Source organism: Pinus tabuliformis, chromosome 5_2 (genome assembly GCF_031772625.1).
Source record: "Pinus tabuliformis cultivar Carrire ecotype Pingquan chromosome 5_2, CPIR1, whole genome shotgun sequence".
In the NCBI taxonomy this organism is placed as follows: domain Eukaryota; kingdom Viridiplantae; phylum Streptophyta; class Pinopsida; order Pinales; family Pinaceae; genus Pinus; species Pinus tabuliformis.
Window position 1 is genome coordinate 109,556,325 of NC_142306.1, and position 24,989 is coordinate 109,581,313.

Consider the following 24,989-nt stretch of genomic DNA (forward strand, 5'->3'; position numbering starts at 1 on the left):
TCTCTAGAGTGAGAGTTGAGTATCCCAGTGAAGGAAGAGCTTTTAGTTCCTGTGGGGGGAGCCTCAAGAGGTTGTGAAGCAACCACATGTAGAGGAGAAAACATGAGGCCGAGTGGAGGCACCCACTCAACTAGAATCTTCTAGAGAGGAGATAAAGAGAACCAGAGAAGTGTATAGATGGGTACAAGATGCATGGGAGCATGTGGGAGCTCCTACATATCAAAGCAGACAGAGGAGTTCACCAAACATGTACACTAGGTATATGGCTCTCATGACAGAACTCATTGAGTCAAAGGCTTCCTCATTTGAGGAAGCAGTTTATCAACTAGTGTAGGTTGATTCCATGGTGGAGGAGTATGACTCCATCATGATGAACAATGTATGGGAGGTGATGCTAAGTCCAGATAAAAAGTCAGTGGTTGGTTACAGATGGATCTACAAAATGAAGCATGCATCTAAAGGGAGCATCGAGAAGTACAAAGCCATATTTGTGGCCAACAAATTCTCTCAAGTAGAGGGAGTGGAATACGAGGAAATATTTTCCCCAACGGCAATATATTCCTCAATTAGATCCATTCTAGCATTAGTTGCACAGATGGGGTGGAAGATCCACCAAATTTATGTGAAGATTGCCTTTCTCAATGGTGTTGTTGAGGAAGAAATTTACATAGGGAAACCAGAGGGATTTGAGACAATTTATAGGGAGACACATGTGTGTAGACTCAGGAGAGCCTTGTATGGTCTCAAACAAGTGACCCGAGCATGGTACACTCAGATCAACACATATCTCATTGGGTTGGGATTCGCCAAAATTGACATAGATGCCAATATCTATCACATTGTGGTAGATGACAAGTTTCTTATCTTGGTATTGTATGTTGATGACTTGATACATACAAGGGATGAGAAGTTGGTCTACTCTTGCAAGTAGGACCTTACGAGATAATTCGAAATGAAATATATGGGCTTGATGCATTATTTCCTTGGGATGGAAGTATGGCAGGTTGATGGTGAGTTGTTTATGAGTCAAGGGAAGTATGCCTCTGAAATACTTCAAATATTTCACATGGAGAACCACAGGCCTATGGACACACCTTTAGCTACAAATTGGAGGAAGGAGAGTGCTTCTTTAGGAGAGGAAGTAGATGCTGCCTTCTACAAGAAGCTTGTGGGATCCTCGATGTATCTGGTGAACACAAGACCCAACATATACTGTGTAGTTAATAAATTGTATCAAGCCATTGTGAACCCTACCAAACTGTATTGGATGGAAACAAAGCATGTGTTGAGGTACCATAGAGGAAAAATAGAGTATGGGTTATGGTACAAGAGGAAAGAGGGAGTAAATATCCAAGGCTTCACTGATGTAGATTAGGTAGGGAGTCCATCAGATAGGAAAAGTACTTTAGGTGCTATCTTTATTGTTGGGTCTACAACTATTTCCTGGTATAGCAGGAAACAAAGGCCCATGGAACTCAACCTAGTAGAGGATGAATACATGGATGCAAGTCAAGAAACATGTCAGGCCATATGGATGACGAAAATACTTGTGGGTATTTTCATTCAATATATGGATCCAACAATGGTTTATTTTTATTACCAGAGTTGTATTAAACTCTCTGAGAATCTAGTATTGCATGATAGGTCCAAGCATAATAATATCAGGTACCATCACTTGCGGGATTGTGTGCAGAGGAGAATTATGATGCTATAGTACATTCCAAATGAGGAGGAGAATGTAGATATCTTAACAAAGGCATTGTACGAGGAAAATTCAAATTCCATAGGTGCAGGATAGGGGTGGTGCAAAATCCGTTTCTTGCTAAGAGGGAGTGTTAGAAATTGTTGCAACAAAGGCTAAATTTGACTTGTGGCTTAGTCAAATTTAGTAATTTGATTTTCCACATCAACATGATGACATGGATAAAATTTAACTTGTGTGACATGGCATTGTTTACTAGTTTACTCAATAAATTCGAGTTAAAGCCTAGAAGTAGAGTTGTGCATGTAGTGTTTGCTAAAATTTAGTAATCTAGTTCAATTATTTCCAATTTGACTCAATTAACTCATCTCAAGTACCTAGTTGAGTCAGTTGAAGGTCAATTGAGTAGTAGAACTATTGTTAACTTAGTGATATCTCAGCTAAACTACTCAATCAACTAAAAATAGCCCAAACATGCATGGAATTCGAATTTCCTAGTTGGAATGGAGGAAAAGGCACATTGTAATAATCAATTGTATACTAGTTGAGTGTACAGGCTTGGCAATTAAGCCAGTGAATCATTCCTTGGGAATTGCGTAAGAAAATAGGAAAAAGTTCCTATTTTTTAGGAGATAATTTCCTCCAGGATTGCACAAGGAAATAGGAGCAAGTTGGGGCCTTGAATTAGCTAATTGTTAGCTAGAGCAGAATAATTTCTAGGAGAACAACTTTACAATGCAGGGTGTGCTTCAGATTCGAAGCAAGACATTGTAATAGTTTCTCATTCTCATTTGATTAATGAAAAGAAACAAAAGGGTTTTTCCCAGTTGGGTTCCCTTGTAAATCATTGTGTTCTTGTGGTGTTTTAATGGTTGCATGTCATTTCATGTGTTTCTAAATTGTGATTTAAATTCCAAGGAATAATAGAGGAGATTTTTAATCTCTTGATTTCAGTTAAATTTCATTAGTCGCAAAAAATTTCTAATAATTTCTACAAGATATGGGTTCACCCTTGACTCCCTATTGTGCAACTGCTTCTTCAAGTAGGTGGTGCTTGTGCACTTGTATTTTTGGATAGATGTCACCCTGTTGAGATGGCCATGGATGAGGTAATGGGGAGAATTTATTTTGCGTGAGGGGAGGACCTAGAAGAAAATATTGGACAATAGAGGTGGAGCAGTGTTGGTAGTCCTTGTTACATATCATACTTTAATATCTTTATGTGGGTATGTATTTCCGACACAACCTACAAATTATTTTACCTTCAGGAGAGGCTTAAGGTGCCATAGGTATGCACATTGTGATTGCTTTCATTTTTGGCATTATATTTTTACAATTTGATTGTATATCACCATACTAAAATGTACCTTGTTTGTGGTTGTAGATGTAAATCTTGTGACAATAATAGGCTATAGTGGTTTGAGAGGGCCAAAGGGGAGGGGGTTATGCAAGAGGAGAGAGGGACCCTCAGGTAGTATGGATTATCTAGGTGAGGCAAACTAACAAATATCCCTAGGGGGAGGTGATACCATTATGTTGGGGTTGTTATGATGAGAAGGTTGGTTTGTTTCCTACATTGGTGAGGGTATTATTAGCAAAATATAGGGAGGAGATATCTTGTCTCTAAGAGGAGGTCAAGTGAATTTGAAAATATGATGCATATCTTTAGTAGTGGATAGATGTGGTCCTATTGAGAGGAGGAAAGGAAAGGTGGGACTTGAATTAGAGGGTTTCATAGATACATGTGGGGTTTTAACATGAGAGTGGAGATAAGTGCTTTGCCATGTAGTAGTGGCATTGTCCATCGAAACAATAGTTATTATGGGATATTAGCTTATTGAGGGAGGGGATGGATAGGTCTCCCTTGTTGGAGAAGGGGATGCCCCCTTTTCCGTTTTGGCACCATAGAGGTGGTTCTATTGTATATATATTGTATGAGAGGCATTAACATAGATGACACTCGCATTTTGTATAATGTACTTCTATTAATTTTTTTTCATGGTCTGATTGGGAGCCATTGGACTGTATGATATGTAACAACTATTGATATAAATTATATACTAATATTTTTTAGGATAATGTCTCTTTGTGTACATGTGATGTTTTATGGTTTGGTTTTTTATGATGTTATGCATACATTTTTATATTATTGATGTGATAACACATGTTTATATATGTATGATCATGATGAATAGTAGAATTAATTAATTTCTAATCGAGTTTCATTTATAATATTGTTGAAAAATTTATTTCGACTCTTAGGAATATGCATGAGTGTAATGGATGCAAAATTTGAAACAAAAGTTATGAAGGATTAATGGAATTGGAACTTGGTTTCTCTTTCTTGAGATCTTATTTTTACTCATTTTTCGAATCTTCACTATGTCTTGATTTCTCACTCAATCCAACTTCTAATTTAAAGCCACCAACCTTCCCAAAAAGGTATATACTTGTTCACTAGAATCACCATGAGGAGGGCTATGATGTGAGAGATATCGATGGTTTATTCCTCCAACCTCACAAATCTTACTTCTAATGCATTGCAATGTTTTTTATGACTAGACACATCCACCATGGCTAGGGTTCTATGACTTCCTTCTTAAGTCAATTCTTAGATCCTGTAACATTCCACAATTACCCCAAATAAAACTCCTTTAGTACTAGTATGATCTATAAATGATTATGGATATTCCAATAGAATAGTTTTATTTATTTATTTACGAACTATGTTGATCTTAGGATAGGGATAACGTTAGTGTTGGATGGAAGAACAATATGCCCACCAATGGGATTCTATCGACAGGCTTGTGCAAAGCTAGATCAAGCTTGGATGCCCCTTGGGATATTAGTTCCCCCAAATGTGGCTCCCATCCTCAATCCCTACCCATGAGATTTGAAACTATGACTTGGTGGGGATGAAACCCCACACAAACTAATTGGTCAATGCCTCATGGGTATTCCATTAGAATATTATATCAAAAAATATATTGTTACGTCGAAGGAATTCTTTTAAGGGGAGGTTTCTTTGGAGCCCTTCATCATGTGTATGTAGTGTATGAACGAATGCCACATGCATCTATCCTTAATGATGTTTTCCAATCAATCTCCTCCCATCCAATGACTATGTGCCACTTAAGGTTTCATTATGAGGTCCATATTATGGATCTCTTTCTTTCCTTTGAGATTGTTATAGGGGTTTCGAATCAACCATGTTGCTCAGGTTTTTTATTTCAGAGAAGCCATGTATGAATGTGTAAAATGCCAAAGAGTTGGAGATTGAAGGGAGTGTCAGAACATGGGACATGTCATAATTTTGGGAATAGTTGGTTGTATTCTTTTTATAAACATTATGGAACTGATCCATTTGAATTTTCATACTCATATTGTCCGGGTGGGATATTTGTTGATCCCAAATTCACTTCTTAACACCTATTGACCACGAACTTTGATAAAATTGAGGTTTCTTGTCTTCCTTTTGCCTCCTTGTCAATGCTACTTACCCATTTAGGTGCTCAATATGATCCCTTGTTAAACCAACATGGAAAATCGTGCATGGAAAGAACTCATTTGTTGAGTCTGGAAAAGTTCCTTTTCTCTTGTACGTTATCATCATGGGGAGATTGCATGCAAATCTTCTTGATTTTAGGAAAATAATTCCTTTATGATTCGAGGACAATGACAAATGGTTCATAGGGTTTTCGAAAGAGGGGAAGCAATGAGAATATTAAGGGTGATCATCAATTTATATCTATTAGCTTTTTGATGAAGGACAATGACAATATTTTGAAATAACAGAGTATTTTTTGAACAATAAGAGCCTTGATGATTGTGTCATTTCAAAGGATTCCAAGGAATCCATTCAAAATATAGATATCAAGGCTAAGGAACTCAATGATTGATTTAAGAAAACTACCATAGATGATGTCAAAGTTAAATTTGGAGAAGAAAGTGATTTAAATACCTTTTTATGAGATATTTTTCAGCGTAAATGACATGATATTTCATTTGTTGATGCGTTTCGAACCAACTAGTGTGGTTCATCATCAGGACAAGTTGAAGAATCAGATCTAGCTATGCATGTTAAATAGTCAGAGCAGAGCATCCAACGACTAAATTCTAGACCACTCCTTTACTTATATATTTAATAACTTTTATTTAATATTATTTTATTTTAACATATATTTATAATTGAAAGTTTACAGAATGGTTAAAACTTTTACATATGGCCCTTTAACTTTTAATTTAATAAGAAGATTACTAACTATCAATTTAATAATCAAGTTAAATTAATCTTATTTATTTTAATCTTGAAATCAATCTATGATAATATGTTGGACAATATTTAAAATATTCTTCTAACTCTTAAATCATTCTAATATTTATATATTTATATATTTAGTTAACAACATTTATAACTAACCTTTAATTTATAATTTATTTTAATATATATTTAAAAGTATAATATATATGGTTAAAACTTCTATATTCATATGTCCCTTTAACTTTTAATTTAATAAGAATATAACTAACTATCAATTTTAATATTAACTTAACAAGGTTGTGCCCCTAGTCCGGTCCAACTAGCCGTTTCCCAGTCAAATTTAGCCGTTAGTCAATATAGCCATTTCCTGGTCTAGAATTTAGTGGTTGGATGCTCTGCTCTGACTATTTAACATGAATAGCTGGGTCTGATTCTTCACTTTGTCTTGACAATGAACCACACTAGTTGGTTCAAAACGCGTAAACAAATGAAATATCATGTGATTTACGCCGAAAAATATCTCATAAACTTGATATGGATCATAGAAGCCTCAATTCAACAATTTCAATACTTTTAAGCACTCTTGGGCTGGTGTTGTTGCAACAACGGTTTCCAGGTGTGCAATCTAAACTATCCTATTCAACTTACTTGCTATATATATATATATATATATATATATATATATATTTATTTATTTTAATGTTTTGTTCAATTACCAAAACCATATTCTTGTTCTTATATAAGGAGGGAGCATTGTATTATTGACAAGGAGGCTACCTAAATGAATTGAAAATTCTAAAATGTACAATTTATGCCGACATCACATTATATGAAGCTTTTATACTAGAGAGGACCCCAAAAAAAAGAGGAAAAATAATAACAAATGATGCAGGCCGATATCTTGAAGTTTTAACAATAAAAGATATTAGAAACATTCCTTAAATATATTAGAGAACAATAACCTTGTGTTTTAAGATTGATTTATATTGGATAAAGTTAGCTAGAAATTATTGTAATGATAGAATTAGTAGAATTTTCAGTGAAGTGTTTTATCACTCTTTTTTGTTACTCAAATCTCTTGTGAACTTTATTACGCCTAAGGAAATCTGTTGGGTCCCTATAATACTAGTGATTACCCCATTACTATTGTAGTTATACCCCTTATTAATATTGTTGTGCCCCTATTGCCCCCATATTGTTATTACTGTGCCCCATAGAATCCCTCTATTGTTGTTTTTGTGGCTTTATATTATTATTGTTAGGTCGGCTAGATTATATTGTGACTCCTTAGACTCCTATATATAGAAAGGAGGTGTTGTCATTTGAATCATCCAAGAATTGTTCATTTATGTAATGTAAAGGAGGTTTCCCCCTCGAAGAGGTTGAATTCTAAGGCGTTGATCTATCTTTTCTATCTTTTCTTGAGCTGGTTTCATAACATTTGGTATCGGAGCTTTGGATTCTAGGGTTTCACTGCTCCAAAAAGGTCATTGTGGAATTTTCGCTATAACTTTTTTTCTACGATGTTTCAGAAGTTGCAAAAAAAAACGATTTGAGAAGAAATCACGGTGAACCTCGGGTCTGAATTTCAGAGCTTTTCACGCTATATTTGCGGAGATATGATCTGAGGAAGTTGGTCTTTTTGCAGACTCCTGAATTACATTCCAAACAGGGGACCTGGGGAAAATCGTCATAACTTTCTCTCTGGGGATCAGTTTGAAATTTCGTAAGAAGTTACAGAAAGAGGACGGACTATAGTTTCTTGTATGCATTTTTTAGATCCAAAGGTTGAAATAGTGACTCGTGGCACGTCGTACAAGTTCACTCTACTGAACTAGTCTATAATCAAGTCATTGTGGGAGATTTCGCATAACTCTTCCTTGGAGAATCCAATTTGGGTCAGACTTGTGGCATTGGAAAGAGGACGTAGAAGACTACTACAGGTTGCAATTTCAGAACTGGAGGATCTGAATTTACAGAGATACATCAGATTCAATATCAGGCTTCTACAAGTGAAAAAAGGTGTGTAGTTTTTTTTTTTTTTTTTTTTTTTTGCGTAAGCTTGGTTTGAAGGAATTCAAAGGGCATAGTAAAGCATTATTATCGGTAATTGATGCCCCAAAGAAAGAAAATGCAAACACCTAGTAAGGAACCTGAAAGCTCTAGCATGACTCATGAAGAAGAGGAAGAAATGCTACATGATATATCAAAATTACAAGAACAAGTGCAACAAATGTCACGCTCACAAAAGCTAACAGAAGCTAAGATAAATGGTGTGGAATCTAAGATAAATGGCATGGAATCTAAGATAAAGGGCATGGAAGCTAAGATGGATGATTCGAAGACAGATTTGAAGAGAGACATGGCAGATTTGAAGATAGATTTGAAGACAGACATGGCAGATTTGAAGACAGATTTGACAAATTTTCTACAAGAAATACTTACTAATGGTGAAAAGGTTGTAAAGGAAACTCATGATGTGAACAAAAGAAATGTTAATCATGATTCCATAGACTCTAATGTTGGATCAAAGACCCACCATATTCCAAAAATCGATATGAGGAAGTTTGATGGCAAGGATCCCGCCACATGGATATTACAAATGGAGCAATTCTTCGATCTCAATAATGTGCAAAACACACAAAAGGTACGTATGGAAACTTTATATTTGGAACCAAATCAGTTTGTATGGTATCAATGGCTTTGCTCTCGTAAACAATTTATCACTTGGGCAATTTTTACGGAAGAATTGATAGCACATTATGAGGATACAAAAAGCAACACTTTTTTTAGCCAATTGATAAGTCTCAAACAAAAAGGTTCAATAATGGAGCACATTGAGGAATTCCAAAAATTGAACATGAGGGTAAAAGATATTCCAGAGGAGCATAAGATTGATGTGTTCATAGGGTCTTTAGAGGATAATATCCAACATGATGTTCGCCTTTGGGAACCTGATTCATTAGAGAAGGCATTCAGGTTAGCAAGAAAAATGGAAAGCAAAATTATGGCAACCAGGAAGCATACAAGTGTTTTTGCCCCTAGTCTTCCACAACCTATAAGGTTGACACCACAACAATTGGAAGAAGAAAGAGCAAAAGGGCTTTGTTACAGTTGTGATAGCAAATACACTAAAGGTCATAAGTGTGCTAAGAAGAAATTATTCTACATAGATTGTGAAGAGGAAGAAGAAAAGGAGCAAGAAAGGTCAAAAGAAGAGGATATACTCCAGGAACAAAGCCTAGATGAAGAACAAATAAATCCGACCATATCTTGTAATGCATTGGCGGGAATTACCACTCCTCAAACCATCAAGATAGAAGGACAAATCAAGAAGAAAAAAGTAATAGTGTTGATTGATTTAGGAAGCACCCACAATTTTATTCATTGTAAGGTAGCAAAAGAATTGAATTGCTTCCTATATCCAGCGCCAGAGTGTCAAGTGATGATTGCAAATGGAGGAACAATAAATTGCTTTGGAAAGTGCCATAATATCAAGCTATCCATGGGAGAATATGTATTGACTAGCCCAATGCTTTCCATTCCAATGGGAGGTGCTGATGTTGTACTAGGAGTCCAATGGCTACAATCCTTGGGTACAATAGCTTTTAATTTTCAAGAGCTTTTCATCAAATTTTCTACGGAAGGAAAGGAAGTTGAATTAAGGGGTATGGCAGGGAAACCAAGAAAGATAATCATCTCTAATGGTATGACAAAGCTTTTAAAAAAGGAGCAAAGAGGTGTAATTGCACAATTATGTTCACTAGATGTTTCCACATCGGAATCATCTATTTCTCCAGATCTCCAAAAAGTCCTGGACAATCATTCCAAGGTATTTGATACTCCCAAAGGTCTTCCACCTATGCGTGATCATGATCATGCTATTCATCTGATTCCAGGAAGTGTTCCTCCAAACATCAGGCCGTACAGATATCCCTATGTCCAAAAGAGTGAAATTGAACGTATGGTTGCAGAAATGCTAGAGGCTGGTATAATTCAATCGAGTCAAAGTTCTTTCTCTGCTCTAGTAGTATTGGTGCACAAGAAGGATGGATCATGGTGCATGTGTCCGGATTACAGGGAGCTCAACAAGCTCACTATTAAAGATAAGTTCCCCATTCCTGTCATTGATGAATTACTGGATGAATTGCATGGATCAATTTACTTCACCAAGTTGGATCTTCATTCAGGATATCATCAAATCAGAATGAAGACTGAAGACATTCCGAAAACAACATTTAGAACTCATGAGGGTCATTATGAATTTTTGGTCATGCCTTTTGGCCTTACCAATGCACCTTCAACATTTCAAGGTTTGATGAATTCAATTTTCAAACCATTCCTTAGAAAATTTGTGTTAATATTTTTTGATGATATACTAATCTACAACAAGTCTTGGAAGGATCATGTTGAACATGTTGACAGGGTGCTACAACTATTGGAGGAGAAACAATTATATGCAAAAAGATCCAAGTGTTTCTTTGGAGTCCAGGAGGTGGAATATCTGGGTCATATTGTATCTCATGAAGGAGTTAAGGTAGACCCTAGCAAAATTAAAGCCATTAAGGAATGGAAAATTCCCACATCCATAAAGCATCTGCGAGGATTTCTCGGGTTGACAGGGTATTATTGCAAGTTTGTTAAGAATTATGGGAGAATAGCAGCACCTCTAACAACATTATTGAAGAAAGATGTATTTTCATGGACTCCTGAAGCAACAAAGGCCTTTGAACATCTTAAAGAGGAAATGTTCCAAGCACCGGTCTTAGCTACATCGGACTTTACAAAAACCTTTATTGTGGAATGTGATGCTTCAGGAAATGGAATTGGTGCTGTTCTAATGCAAGATGAAATACCCATTGCTTTTGAAAGTCGTCCAATCAAGGGAAAGTTTTTAAGCAAAGCTATTTATGATAAGGAAATGTTGGCAATACTCCATGCACTTAAGAAATGGCGACCCTACCTAATGGGAAGAAACTTCAAGGTAAAAATGCATCATGATAGCCTTAAATACTTTTTAGAACAAAGATTATCCTCTGAAGAGCAACAAAAGTGGGTCACAAAGATGTTGGGTTATGACTTTGAAATCATCTACAAAAAAGGGAAGAAAAATGTGGTGGCAGATGCACTCTCAAGAAAGGATGAGGATGTGGAAGCATTGTTGTGCGCCATTTTTATTATCCAACCAGATTGGATAAACGAAGCAAGGGAGGAATGGAAGAATGATGAAGAAGTGTGGGCACTTATTCGAAAGTTACAACAAGATTCTAGTACGTCTGATACATTTAGCTGGAAAAATGATTCGTTATGGTACAAAGATCGCTTATACCTCTGTAAGAATTCCCAGCTAAAACAAAATATTCTTATGGAATTGCACACTTCTCCCTTAGGAGGGCACTCAGGATTTTTAAAAACTTACCACAGGGTTAAGAAGGAATTTTTTTGGGATGGCCTTAAATCAGATATTCAAAAGTTTGTGGCGGAATGTTTGGTTTGCCAACAAAATAAAGTTAAAACAATTAAGACACCGGGTCTATTACAACCTTTATCCATTCCAAGCCAATGTTGGGAGGAGGTTTCCATGGATTTTATCACAGGTTTACCCAAGTCTGAGGGAAAGAGTGTCATCATGGTGGTAGTTGACAGACTTACCAAGTATGCACACTTTTGTGCATTATCACATCCATTTAGAGACAGTACAGTTTCTACTGCATTTATGGAAACAATTCAAAAGCTACATGGAAACCCAAAGATTATTGTAAGTGACAGAGATCCCATTTTCATGGGAAATTTTTGGACAAAATTATTTTTTTGTCTTGGTACTCAGTTAGCTCATAGCTTATCTTATCACCCTCAATCTGATGGGCAAACTGAGATAGTAAACAAATGTTTGGAAGGATATCTTCGTTGCTTTGTATCTGATAAACAGACACAATGGGTCAAATGGTTGCCTCTGGCTGAATGGTGGTATAAAACTTCCTTCCATACAGCAACAAAAATGACCCCATTTATGGCACTTTATGGGTATCAACCACCATCCATCACATCATATTTAAGAGAAAATTCTAAGGTTCAGGCAGTGGAACATCACATCAAACATCAACAACAAGTCCTCCAACTCTTAAAGGATAACCTCGTGTTGGCACATAATAGAATGAAACAATAGGCATATCAACATCGCAGTGAAAGAAGTTTTGATGTAGGTGATTGGGTATTCCTACGGCTACAACCATATAAGCAAATGTCCCTCAAACAAGCTAAGAAGGATAATAAATTATCACCAAAGTATTATGGTCCGTACAAGGTGTTGCAAAAGATTGTTACTATGGCATACAAATTGGAGCTTCCTGCAGCTTCTCGATTGCACCCAGTTTTCCATGTTTCATGTTTAAAGAAGGTTATAGGCGAAAAGCTCCTAGTTCAAACAATATTGCCAGAACTTGACGAGGAAGGAAAAATTATATTGGAACCGGAAGCAGTCACAGAAACAAGAACTCGACAGCTACGAAATCGATCAATTTCAGAGTATCTTATCAAGTGGAAGAACTTATCCGCTGAAGATTCCACATGGGAGGATGAGAATTTTATGCAGAAGTATCCAGAACTACTCAAGCGTTGAGGACAACACTTTTTTGAAGGAGAGGGGCATGTTGGGTCCCTATAATACTAGTGATTACCCCATTACTATTGTAGTTATACCCCTTATTAATATTGTTGTGCCCCTATTGCCCCCATATTGTTATTATTGTGCCCCATAGAATGCCTCTATTGTTATTTTTGTGGCTTTATATTATTGTTGTTAGGTCGGCTGGATTATATTGTGACTCCTTATGCTCCTATATATAGAAAGGAGGTGTTGTCATTTGAATCATCCAAGAATTGTTCATTTATGTAATGTAAAGGAGGTTTCCCCCTCTAAGAGGTTGAATTCTAAGGCGTTGATCTATCTTTTCTATCTTTTCTTGAGCTGGTTTCATAACAAAATCTTTTAAGGGGAACTTTCTTTGGAGCCCTTCATCATCTATCCACAACTTATGACCGAGTATCTCGTGTGTATGTCTTTCATCTTATCACCAAATGTCGCATACATCCCATATGCTCTTTACATAAAATTGGTTCCTAGATACCAGATTAAATTCTACAAAAGAATAGTTTGCCTCCCGATGACTAAAAATAAGTTTATACACATTCATGCTACAAGAATCACACTCACACATAGGTCATTTTATTCACTCTCAAGTCCTTTTTAATGTGCACACATGTTGATCCTTTAATTCACATGTAGATCAAAGAACATTTGCCACTCAGTATATCAAACAATGCTCCACAGAGTTTGTTATAGACATTTTTGTGCTTTACAGCATTGAGCATGAAATGTCCATAATCTAAGGGATCCAAAGTCCCTAAACATGTTTTTCCTACCCCTAGAGGAACAAGGCCAACTAACCACAACAATTCACAGAAGTTCTCCACCTGAAAACACTAAAAAACAAGCCAATTCTGGATCATGTCAACTGCTCCACTGAGGATCTGCGCTGAATGTCAACTGCTCCACTGTCTACCTGCGTTGAATGTCAACTCCAACAAAGGCTACCTGCGCTGAGCGAGTTTGGACATGTGGCAGAGTCATTCTTCAAGGTGTCAATGCCCAGGAAGCTTCCAAAATGACACTTGCATCAAGGAATTCGACTGGTGATGAGTAAGAGGTTCCAAATCTCCAAGTGGAAGCAAGAACCTCCAAGTGGACTCAAGAATTGAGAGAGGGAGAGGACACTAGTCAGCTTCATACCAGCCGCAAGCTGACTCATCCTCTCTCCAAAAGATCTATATATAGATCTCTCCTCCATGGGATCTGGGGGGCTGGAATTTTGTTATTGCAAAGAATTGTTGTTGGTTTGAGACTGGATCATTGGGTGTTTAATGCTTTGAAGGGAGCTGAAGAAGGAATTCCATTCTGCTGGGAAGGAGATGCTGGATTAGAGCCCTATGGGTTGTATCTCTTCCTGAACCCTGTTACTTATCAATAAAGCTATCTTGGTTTTCTCCTATATGCTGGTGTATTTGTATGATTGCATTAGTGTATTTAATTTACTTCTAATCCTGAATCATTTATGAATATGAATATATGCCTTTGTGTTATGTTCTTCTCTTGTCGCAAGTAGCTGTTCTCTTGTCACAGGTAGCTATTCTCTTGTGATCTCGTGGAATCAAGTAGCTATTCTCTTGAGCAAGCGAGGAGGCAAGTAGCTGTGAACATCCAAAGAAAAGAGGATCTAGATCGAGGGACAAACGGAAGACAACAGTAAGTCTATCGATCTCCTCTCTTTCATATTTCATAAATGAAGAAACCAGTGTAGCTGTATTCGTTTGTTGCTAAGGTACTATCACACCTTAGGTGGATAGGATCGTCCTGCATAGGCATTTTTCCCCACAACAGAGTTCAAGCTCACAACATTTCACAAAATGGCTCTGATACCAAAAAAGAAAATGGTGGAAGACAATAATTTGGAAATGGTGATGGTGAGTTGTAGCTCTCAAGTAAGATGTTACTCACTCTAAGGGGTTGTTCACACTCTCTGACACATTCAACAAGGTAACATTGGAATCATATATATATATATATATATATATATATATATATATATATACAACCTAGAGCTCAACCACACACAAGAACCTTCTCAACCTTCAAATTGCTAACATAATAATGAAGAAATTTTGGAGAGTCATTATTTAGGATTTTTTATGTATTAGTTGAAATCAATTATGTTACTTAGGTTTCACATCTTATTATTTATGAATCTATTAAAACTAAACTATATATATATATATATATATATATATATATATATATATATATATATAGTTTAGTTTTAATAGATTCATAAATAATAAGATGTGAAACCTAAGTAACATAATTGATTTCAACTAATACATAAAAAATCCTAAATAATGACTCCAAAATTTCTTCATTATTATGTTAGCAATTTGAAGGTTGAGAAGGTTCTTGTGTGTGGTTGAGCTCTAGGTTGTTATGGGAAATGGAGGTGGTGAGGCTAAGGATGAAATATAGAGTCGTTTCTCAACCAAATTCGTCATTTTATTTCGTTGAGTCCTTTCATATTTATTGTAGGTTGCAGGTTTGATTCTCTTTTTGGAGTGGATATGGATAACAAAATTCAGATTTGATGTCGCTCAACGCATTTGAACCATGAAGAGGTTGTATATACCTGCCTTTGTAGATTTAAAATTGATTAAATTTTAGTGGGAAATTTGAGGCCTTCAAGCCTTGATGTAATGTGTATATTGAGACCATCTACCACTAGATAAATATCAATGTATTGGTTTTTATAACAGAATTTAAAGTGCATTTCTTTCCATTGATAAAATTAACTTTTCTTGAGAATCACAACTTTCCATTAAACATCTACCTATAATGAGAGCATCATTTTTATCATATTGGATGCCTTTGTTTAAAGTGTATAATTTACTTTCGAAGCCAATGCAATCTATTTGGTTTTCCCAATGATTATTTTGTCTGATACATACAATTCCTCATGATTTCTGAATTTTCAAATTTTATCTATGTTGTATCTTTTTTTTCATGAAATGGTTGCTAACGTATCACACGAAATAAGCACAACCATAAGAGAATTTGATTTTTTATTATTTTTTATAATAGTATCTTAAAATAAAAATAGCTAAATAGAATAGTGTATATTATCAATTTTTACCAATCAAAATACAAATCCTCATGATCTCATGTAATGGATTAATGTTAAAATTTCATATTTTGATGATCTCATGCCATGGATATGCATATGTTGTATTTTTTGCCTCATGAATTTATTGTCACACACTTGTATTTGAGAATTTAAGAAAAATTATAATCATATTTTAATGTAAAAATAATAGAATGTGATAAAATGTATATTATTATTTTTTATCAATTAAAATATGAATTTATTTTAATTTTAAATTCATAAAATATTGATTTACATTACTTATTATTCATTTTAATTTATAATCATTATTTATATTTTTGGAATTATAGTTAAATAAAAAAATGAAACACCTTCAAAATGTAAATTAATTTACTATTTAAAAGATTTAAGTTAGAATAAATCAAATATATAATCATCATATAAATATTTATTAGTATTAAAATAAAATTACAATAAAATAAATTTAAATGATTTATTTTAAGATTTATTAATCTTACTATGTTATAGTATCTAGATGGATTAAAACTTTTTCAAAATGCCTTTTTTTTTTTTTTTTGCATATAAAGATTTGAGATTTACATATTCAAAGACGAGATCTTTTTCTTTTCTTGGATTTTCTATGATTAAAATGGATTTATGTTATATTTCATTATTTTTACATTTTTATTTTATTTTAATGTTTATTCATATTAATTGTATATGACATATTTTACAAATTAATTTATTTTTATAGATTATTATAAAATGTGATTTTTTATGTAATTATTATAAATCAAAATTTTAATAATTTTATATTATTTTTAAAAAAATTCGGAGATATTTTAAATAAAACTATTATTATTATCATTATTCAAAAAACTAAGCTAAGCTTGTTGAATAGAGAAATGATATACCTATATGTAACTAAAATAATTTTATTAATAAAATTGACAGAAATATTTTTTTGGAAGAAAAATGAAAAACTAACTAAATGACAAAATTGACCTAAATTTAGTTGCATACCATACACATACATGCACACATGACCGAGCGACATGCTTGTATAGAAATAGTGATTTTTTCAAGAACATTCACAACTACCAATTGAGCTAACTCATTAGACTAATTGCAATTATGTTTGTGTATGTGTGTGTTTAATACTATGATACAAACATGAACAATTTTTCATTTTGTTTTATAAGTGTTATCCACACACACATCTCACCATCAAATTTAGTACAATGAAAGGGTTTTGACTAGTTCAGTTTGTTATTGAGCTACCAAAAATTTATAATTGTGAATGAACAGTTTCAAAAGTTTCGAGAGTGCTTTGAAGTGGGATTGATGCTTAATAAACTACAACATAGTAGTTTCCCTCATTGTAAGGATGGTACCTAGGGTAAACCCCAAATTCTTGAAGTCATAAGGCTAGGTCAACAACATGGCTTAAAGTCATCAAAAAGATATAGTTGTTAATAAATCTACATTTCACTTTTTGGAACTGAACCTTGGTGAGGAGGATAACACTCCTCTCAAGTACTTGAGCTAGACCCAATTAACTTTGAAAGGAAATCAAAATGGGTGTAAATTATATTAAAAATGATAAATTATTCCTTAGTTATTTTGAATCACTTGGATGATGTCTCAAAACTCATTATGTGATTTGCATTTGAATGATGACTCAATGGAGTAACTTATATTTTAATGTTAAAAGCCATGCCAATAATTTGATGCTCACAGGAATTGAGTTTTTGAATGATCCACTCACATCCACTTACTCAAGTGCACTTGGTGTACCCTTAGACAACCTTAAAACATCTTATAAAATAACTTATGACATAGTTCAAATGTATGCCTCCTCCATCTATGTTTTAATGTGCATTAGAATCAATTCACAAAATTCCAAAGAGTTGTTAATCTCATATCAACAATGGATTATCCTACACCATAATCCACATGCACTACTACAATCACAATGATGATTCCACTTTCAAATGCATGATGGTTTAACAAAATATGGACGATATGAATAATGCAAACGATGATTCCATGAAATTCATGATGGTCCAACATAGTATTGACCATGTCAATAATGTAATATCTATGGCTTTTCATATGGCTAAAAGGAGCAATAATCATCTTGTCTATGTTGGTGAAGAGATCTTAAATTCCCAACTTCAACCATTCATCCAATACAACAATTTAGTTTATAGATTACTATAAAATGTGATTTTTGATGCAATTATTATAGACCAAATTTCTAATAATTCTATGAAGTTTTTAGAAAATTTTGATACATTTTAAGTAAATTTATTATTATTATCATCATGAGAGCTAATAAGCTAAGCAACGGTTGATGTCCTTAATGTTAAATGGAAAAATGATATACCTACCTGTCACCAAACTAATTTTATTTTACAATCTATACATATATTTTTGGGAAGAAAAATGAAAAACAAATTAAATGACAAAATTGAACTCCTAAATTTTTCTTTGTTGCATCCTACCCATAACTTCTTTGTATTTCTATGTGTGTGCGCACACACATGACCTAAACACATGCTTAAATAGAAATGTTGAAATGGTCAAGAACATTAACAATGACCAATTGAGCTAACTCATTGGACTAATTGTAATTGTGTGTGTGTGTGCGCGCATGTGTTTAATACTATGATACAAGTGTGAACAATTTTTGGTTTTTCTTTGTTGTTTTTTTATGTGTTGTTCACAAACACATCTCACCATTAATTTTAGTACTGTGAAATGGATTTGAGAGGTACACTATGTTATTGATCTAACAAAAATCTATAATCATAAATGAACAATTTAAAAAGTTTTGACAACACTTTGAAGTGGGATCAATGTTTAATAAAATACAATGTAGTAGTTTCCGCCATTCCAAGGATGGTACCTAGGGAAAAGCCTACATTCTTCAAGTCATAACGTTAAGGCAACAACATGGATTAAATTCATCACAAAAATATACTTATTAAAAAATAAATGTTTCACTTTCAAGAATTGAATCTCGGTGGGGAGGATAACGCTCCTCTCAATTAGTTGAATTAGATCCAACTAACTAAATAAACTATAGCAAGCGTCAAAAAACTTTTTATTTTGATATATAGCTTTGAAAAGAAATCAAACTGGATGTAAATGATATTAAAAATTATATATTGTTTGTTGGTTATTTTGAATCACTTGGATTATGCCTCAAAACTCATTATGTTATTTATAATTGGATGATATATTAATGGATTAGTTTAATTGTAGTGTTGAAATGTATGCCAAGAATATGACTCTCAGAGGTCCAATTGATTTGTTGAATTATCCACCAACATCCACTTACTCAAGTGTACTTGGTGTACCCTTAGACAACCTTAAAAAATCTTATAAAATAACTTATGACATAGTTCAAACATTATTTTCCTCCATCTATGTTTTAATGTGCACTAGGATCAATTCAAAAAATTCCAATGTTTGTTAATCTTATTTCAACAATGGGTTATCCTACACCATAATCCATATGCACTACTATAATCACAATGATGATTCCAATTTCAAATGCATGATGTTTTAACAAGATATCGACCATGTGAATATTGTAAATGATGATCCCATGAAATGTGTGATGGTCCAACAAACTATTTACCATGTCAATGATGTAATATCTATAATTTTACATTTGGTCATGAGGAGAAATAATCATCTTGTCTATGTTGGTGAAGAGATCTCAATTCCCACCTTCAACCATTCATCCAATATAACCATTCATCCAATATAACACATGTAGTTTCATATCAACAATGGGTTATCCTACACCATAATCCATGCATAATCAACATGAACTACAACAATATTAATGATGATTCAACTTTCAAATGCATGATGGCCTCACCAAATATCAACCATTTCATTAATGTAAGAAATTATTCCACTTTCAATTGCATGATGGTCCAACAAAATGTTAATCATGTCAATATCAAAAGATTTATAGCTTTGCATATGATCACAAGGACCAACAATCAACAAGTTTCCTATGTTGGTGAAGGGATCTAAAATTCTCACCTTCAACCATTTATACAATATAGCACTTTAATCATTCATCCAACATAACACATGTAATTTATCAAAAGGGGGTGGGGTGGGGGGGGATAAGTACAAGGACTATCAAAATTCCCTCTTTTCTAATAACTCAAATATGTTAAGTTTTGATATTTGAGAGTTTATTATAGTTATGTGGAATTTAAGTTTTATGTAATCATTCATCCACATCCAGGGGATTTTCATGGTTTCTAAATCAATCAATATCTTCAAATTTTAGAAAAAAATCATGGAAACGAGTCAAAATTAAGTTTTTGTTTTTTTTTTTCAAATTTCAACAAGAATTGAACTTTCAAAATTGTTTTAGGTAATCCTTATAATACATCTTGTTATCACTGAAAATGCTGTTGTCAAAAATTTTTAGTCTAGCTTAAAGTCAGGGTGTTTTCGCAGCGCCTGAATTCTGTTTAGCAGTTTCGCAGCGCTACCTGTTTGAGTGGTTTCGTAGCGTGCTACGAAACTGGGGATTTGATTGAGTTTTCAGTGGAGGCCTGAATCATAGCATGTCTGTTGTACACTGACTGCAACTGCTGTGGATGAGGTTGATGTGCTTAAAGGTCTAAGGTTGACTAAAGAATATAACTCTGGTGTTGTTGCATATGATACTCTGATCTATGGATTTTGCAAAATGGCCAGAGCAATCTGAAGAGCTATTAGGGTTGGTTGTCGATTCTCGCAAGGCATTTGATGGTGTAGTTCCTCACGGTGGCCAAAGAGCATCGCACAGTAACATTCCTTCATACCAGCTACATAAACAACATAGGAATCAAGTTGTTGTTTCAAATCTTGGGAATTGAGAAATATGGAGATGAATGTCGGTGATTTCTCCTCCATAATCATAGTTGGAGTATGCGTAATGGAAAAGAAGGTTCCTTCTGCTGCCAAGAAGTACATCCTGGATTGGCTGAGGGAATTTGGTGAATTTGAGATCATAATATTTGGAGACATCATCATTCTTGAAGAAGCAACGATGAAGTGGTCAATTTGTGATTGTTTTTATTAAACCAGCTATCCTTTTGAGAAAGTTGAAGCTTATGCTACTCTGTGAAAGCCTTTCCTTCTGAATGAGCTTAGATCTTAACATCCTCTCCATGATAATCGAAAGGTATATGAGCGCCTTCAAAATTTTGGCATTCCCACTCCAAGTATGCACTTGTAAACGGGGATTACCTCTATCAAGAGTTGGACTATTTTGTGGAGCAAGGGATTTTGTTCAAGTCCATGAAAAGTGAATTATGAAGCCTTTTGTGAAAAAACAGTTCATGGATATGATCACAGTGTTATGATTTACTACCCAAGTTCTGCTGGTGGAGGAATGAAAAAGCTACTTTAAAGGGTTGGAAATCATTCATGTGAGTTTTGTCAAGATTTTAGAAATGTACGATGGAAGGGTCAGCCTATTGATTCCAGTTAAAGGGAATGATAAGGAGCGCATTTCCTGGAGTTGATGTGGAACTTTCAAATTATCCCTCCACCATTATCGAAGTGTGGGCTCAGCAAGTTTGTGCCAGTGTTACAGATAGGCAGCATTGTGTTTATTGCTGGCAGAAGAAAAAAGGGACACCGAGAATTCTGTTTGGAATCGGTGTAAGAGATTTGTTTCTTCCCAGCCATTGAGTAACATATATTAAAGTTCATCTATGCATTCTATGAAACATGAACTTTTCAGCCAGAAAACGAGATATTAGAGGCCGAACTCTTCTGGTGTTGATTTTATAATTATTGTGCATTGGTAACGTGGTATGAGGCCAGAACTTTTCTCAACAACCATAGCCCCTGTATTTGTCATCACAATGGTCCGAATGGTAGCAATGTAGAAGAAGAGTTTAGTAAATGAATTCTTGAAGGACGAATGGTATCGTTTGAGAATTTGCGAGCCAAGCTTTTGCTAGAAAAGGGATTTATCTGTGATTTAAGTCACACCCTGCTACCTTAAAAAATCAAGCAAATCCTCTTTCATGGCTTATGCGAAATGCAGTGCAGCCGTTTCTTCAAGGCACACGGGCTTTTAAAATAACTGATATAAATGAAAATGGCGTAAATGTTATTAAGCACGTTGTTGCATTATTAATGAATATATTGAAGGCATGAAAGTGCTCTTATGAAATGCAGCGATTAATGCCAAGTGTCAAGTGGCTTTTATGAGGGTTTGATTGCCACAAGGTCGCCACTATTATTGACACCCGGATTGAGATGTGGCGCTTCAGATGGCCATATACATTAGCAAAATCACCAGAATCACAACGACAGCTGGAAAGGGAGATTATAAAGTAGATTTTAATAGCTGATGGAGTGAAAGGAGACATTCAAGGGCTAGTATTTATGCGTGATTCGAAAACAACGGGGGATATGAAGATTTCTGTTTCCATTATCATGTTTCGGTTTCTGTTATTGTGTTTTTGGGTTGCCTGAGGCGCGCAGAGAGCATCAATGTCAGATTTGTATAATAGTGCCCGGAAGGAGAAGGTTCAGAGTGTATCTCAGAGTTCAAATTACAACAGCAAGGGTTTCAATTGTAGATTGAATTGCGTAGAAGATGTGAATTTAAAAGTATCCTGAACATGTTGGCGGTACTGAGGAGGTTCCAGAATGTATTATATGTTGATATTTTTACATCTTTCTGTGGTTGTGTGCAGTTAACACCAGGTGCTTTTGTCTGTCTACAACATACAAGAATGACTTTGTGAAATGCAACCCAGTACTGTCATGGAATGTTGCTTTCTATCCTGGGATGGGATTCAAATCGTGCTGTTAAGAAATCTCGTTTTTCAGAGGATGAAGCACGTTTCTATATTGCAGAGATTGTGGATGTCCTTGAATACCTTCACAAAGTAGGACTGATACACCGAGATGCAAAGAGAATATACTTCTTCAAATCAATGGAAAACACCTCAATTTCAATTATTCCGACTACTTCAAACGAGAAGACCTGCACATTTGTTGGTACAGCTGCCTGCGTTCCACCAGAGGTCCTTAAGCATGCACCTCCAACAATTGGAAACGATCTATGGGCACTGGGTTGCGCGTTGTATCAGATGCTGTCTGACATATTACCTTTTAAAGATGGCAGTGAGTGGCTCACATTCCAAAGGATCATGGATAGAGATTTCAAATTTCCTGAATATTTTTCTTCTGAAGCATGGCACCTTATTGATTGTTTGCTGGATATGGACCCATCTAAAAGATTGGCTTCTGGCCCTGAAGGGTATGCTTCTCTCTAGAGTCATCCTTTCTTCAAGGGAGTTGACTGGGATAATGTTAGGAGTATGCTGGCTCCAAAGTTAGCCCCACCATTAACTGTGACTCTAAATGGGAGAAATTTCTAGATCCAGGGGAGTTCATTGTGATGGTTTCATTAGTTAAGAAAATTCGGAAACTTTACAACAAAAAGATGCAGCTGATTCTGACAGACAAGCCGAAGTTGATATAGGTAGACCCAGTCAAATTGGTACAGCAGGGTGAGATAGTTTGGTTTGATAATCCTAAGGAGCTTAATGTCCAAGTGTTGAATTCTTCCAACTTTAAGATCTGTACTTTGAAAAAGACCAACCCATTTGAAGATTTGAAGGCAGCAAGGAATACTACAGTGACTTTATATTCCAGTTGGGATTTATGAAGCTTTTTATTGGTTTGATGCTAATCAAGTTGGCTGTGATATGTAATGACAGAAGCAAGCTTCATCTTCTTAAAACTATTTAGGTTCTTAATAGCTGTACAAATGTCTGAAGAGATCATGAATCTAAGCAGAAAACGCTTCAAAGATACATAGGTTCTGTTTTGACATCTACAGCAGTTTCGTAGCGCGCTACGAAACTGCTGTAGAATGCTGTTTTGTGGAAAAACAATGAATTTTGATGATGAGGTCAGTTAATGGTAAAAGAAGGTCTCAAACTCAGGCAGGGAGATCATACATGGGTTTCATAACAACTCAAACAGTGACAGGTGTAGCTCTTGAAGAAAAAATAAAATATTTTGTTTATTTTCATAAAGTTTTCTCAAAGGCAATTTATGACCGAGCTACTAGCGTATTGGTGGGGTTACCAGAATCTTCGGTTGATACACCTGTTGGTCCTTGAAGTATCCAGATCATATAGCATATGGTGGTTATGCGTTGTTAATTGAAGGTTCAAAGAACTCGGAGTGTGGTCTTTAAATGATAAAGAGGAATGGAAGACAGGGGACCGTGGATATAGGGTGATTAATTTTATCAATTAATAAGTTGTCTTACAGCTAGCATCCGAGACCAGCTTGCTCGGTGAATGCTCCCTTAACATATCTCAGCCATAATGAAAATCATACAGCTGTCCAGCATCCAAGAAAGCATCAAGTCTGCGAGGAGAATGAAATTAGTATTTTAGTTGGATTAGGATTGTGTGTAATTTTAGTTCAGCATGTTTGTAATTAATGCAGTAGTTAAAAGCATGTAGGAGTAGTTAATAGCCACCTTCGAGGCTCCCCTCATGCTGGAGGAGGAAGCTCGAGGTGTTTTAGAGTTTGCTTGCCTATATAGGGATCAGATGAGAATGTAAAAAGGGTTGGACTGTATATACAAAAACAGAGTTTTATAGAGCTTATGAAAAGACTGTTACAGTAATAGCAAACAGAGTTTTTTCTTCCCAAGATTCTCAATGCATCTCTTTGTTCAAATGTGATGGTGGTTTTAGTTTCTTAATGTTCTTTTTACAGCCTTGTTATGGTACAATCCCTCAGAATTCATATTATATGCTCTGACTTCCTGTGTGCTTGACAGGCTGTGGGTTTTGGTGAAGCATGTTTGAACATCACTCAGAATTCATTTTTTAATGCTCTGACTTCCTGTATGTTCAGCAGGCTTTGATTTAGGTAAATTATGTTTGAACCTTTGATGATGCAAAGAGCCTTGACTTCTATGAGATGACTGTGATTTGGTTTATTAACTGTGAGAGACTCCATAGCCCAATGAAGACTAATTTGATGTATGTCCAGCCAGCTATATTTTTATAAATGTGTGAAGAGTTAGCCCTCTAGTGTTTGAAGGATTTTGTCAAGAGTCATGAGAGAGCCCTCTCTGATTAGGAAGGCTAATTCCTAATCTAAAGTATGGTCTGAAACAGTTACATGAGACCTTGCTTGGTTGCAGTCCCTAGTACTGGTTTTGTGATAACATTTTGGTGCGTCTGCCGGGAGCTTAAGATTGAATTTCTGAAGGTAGCAGGAGTTCAAATGATTTTCAAGGCTGCAA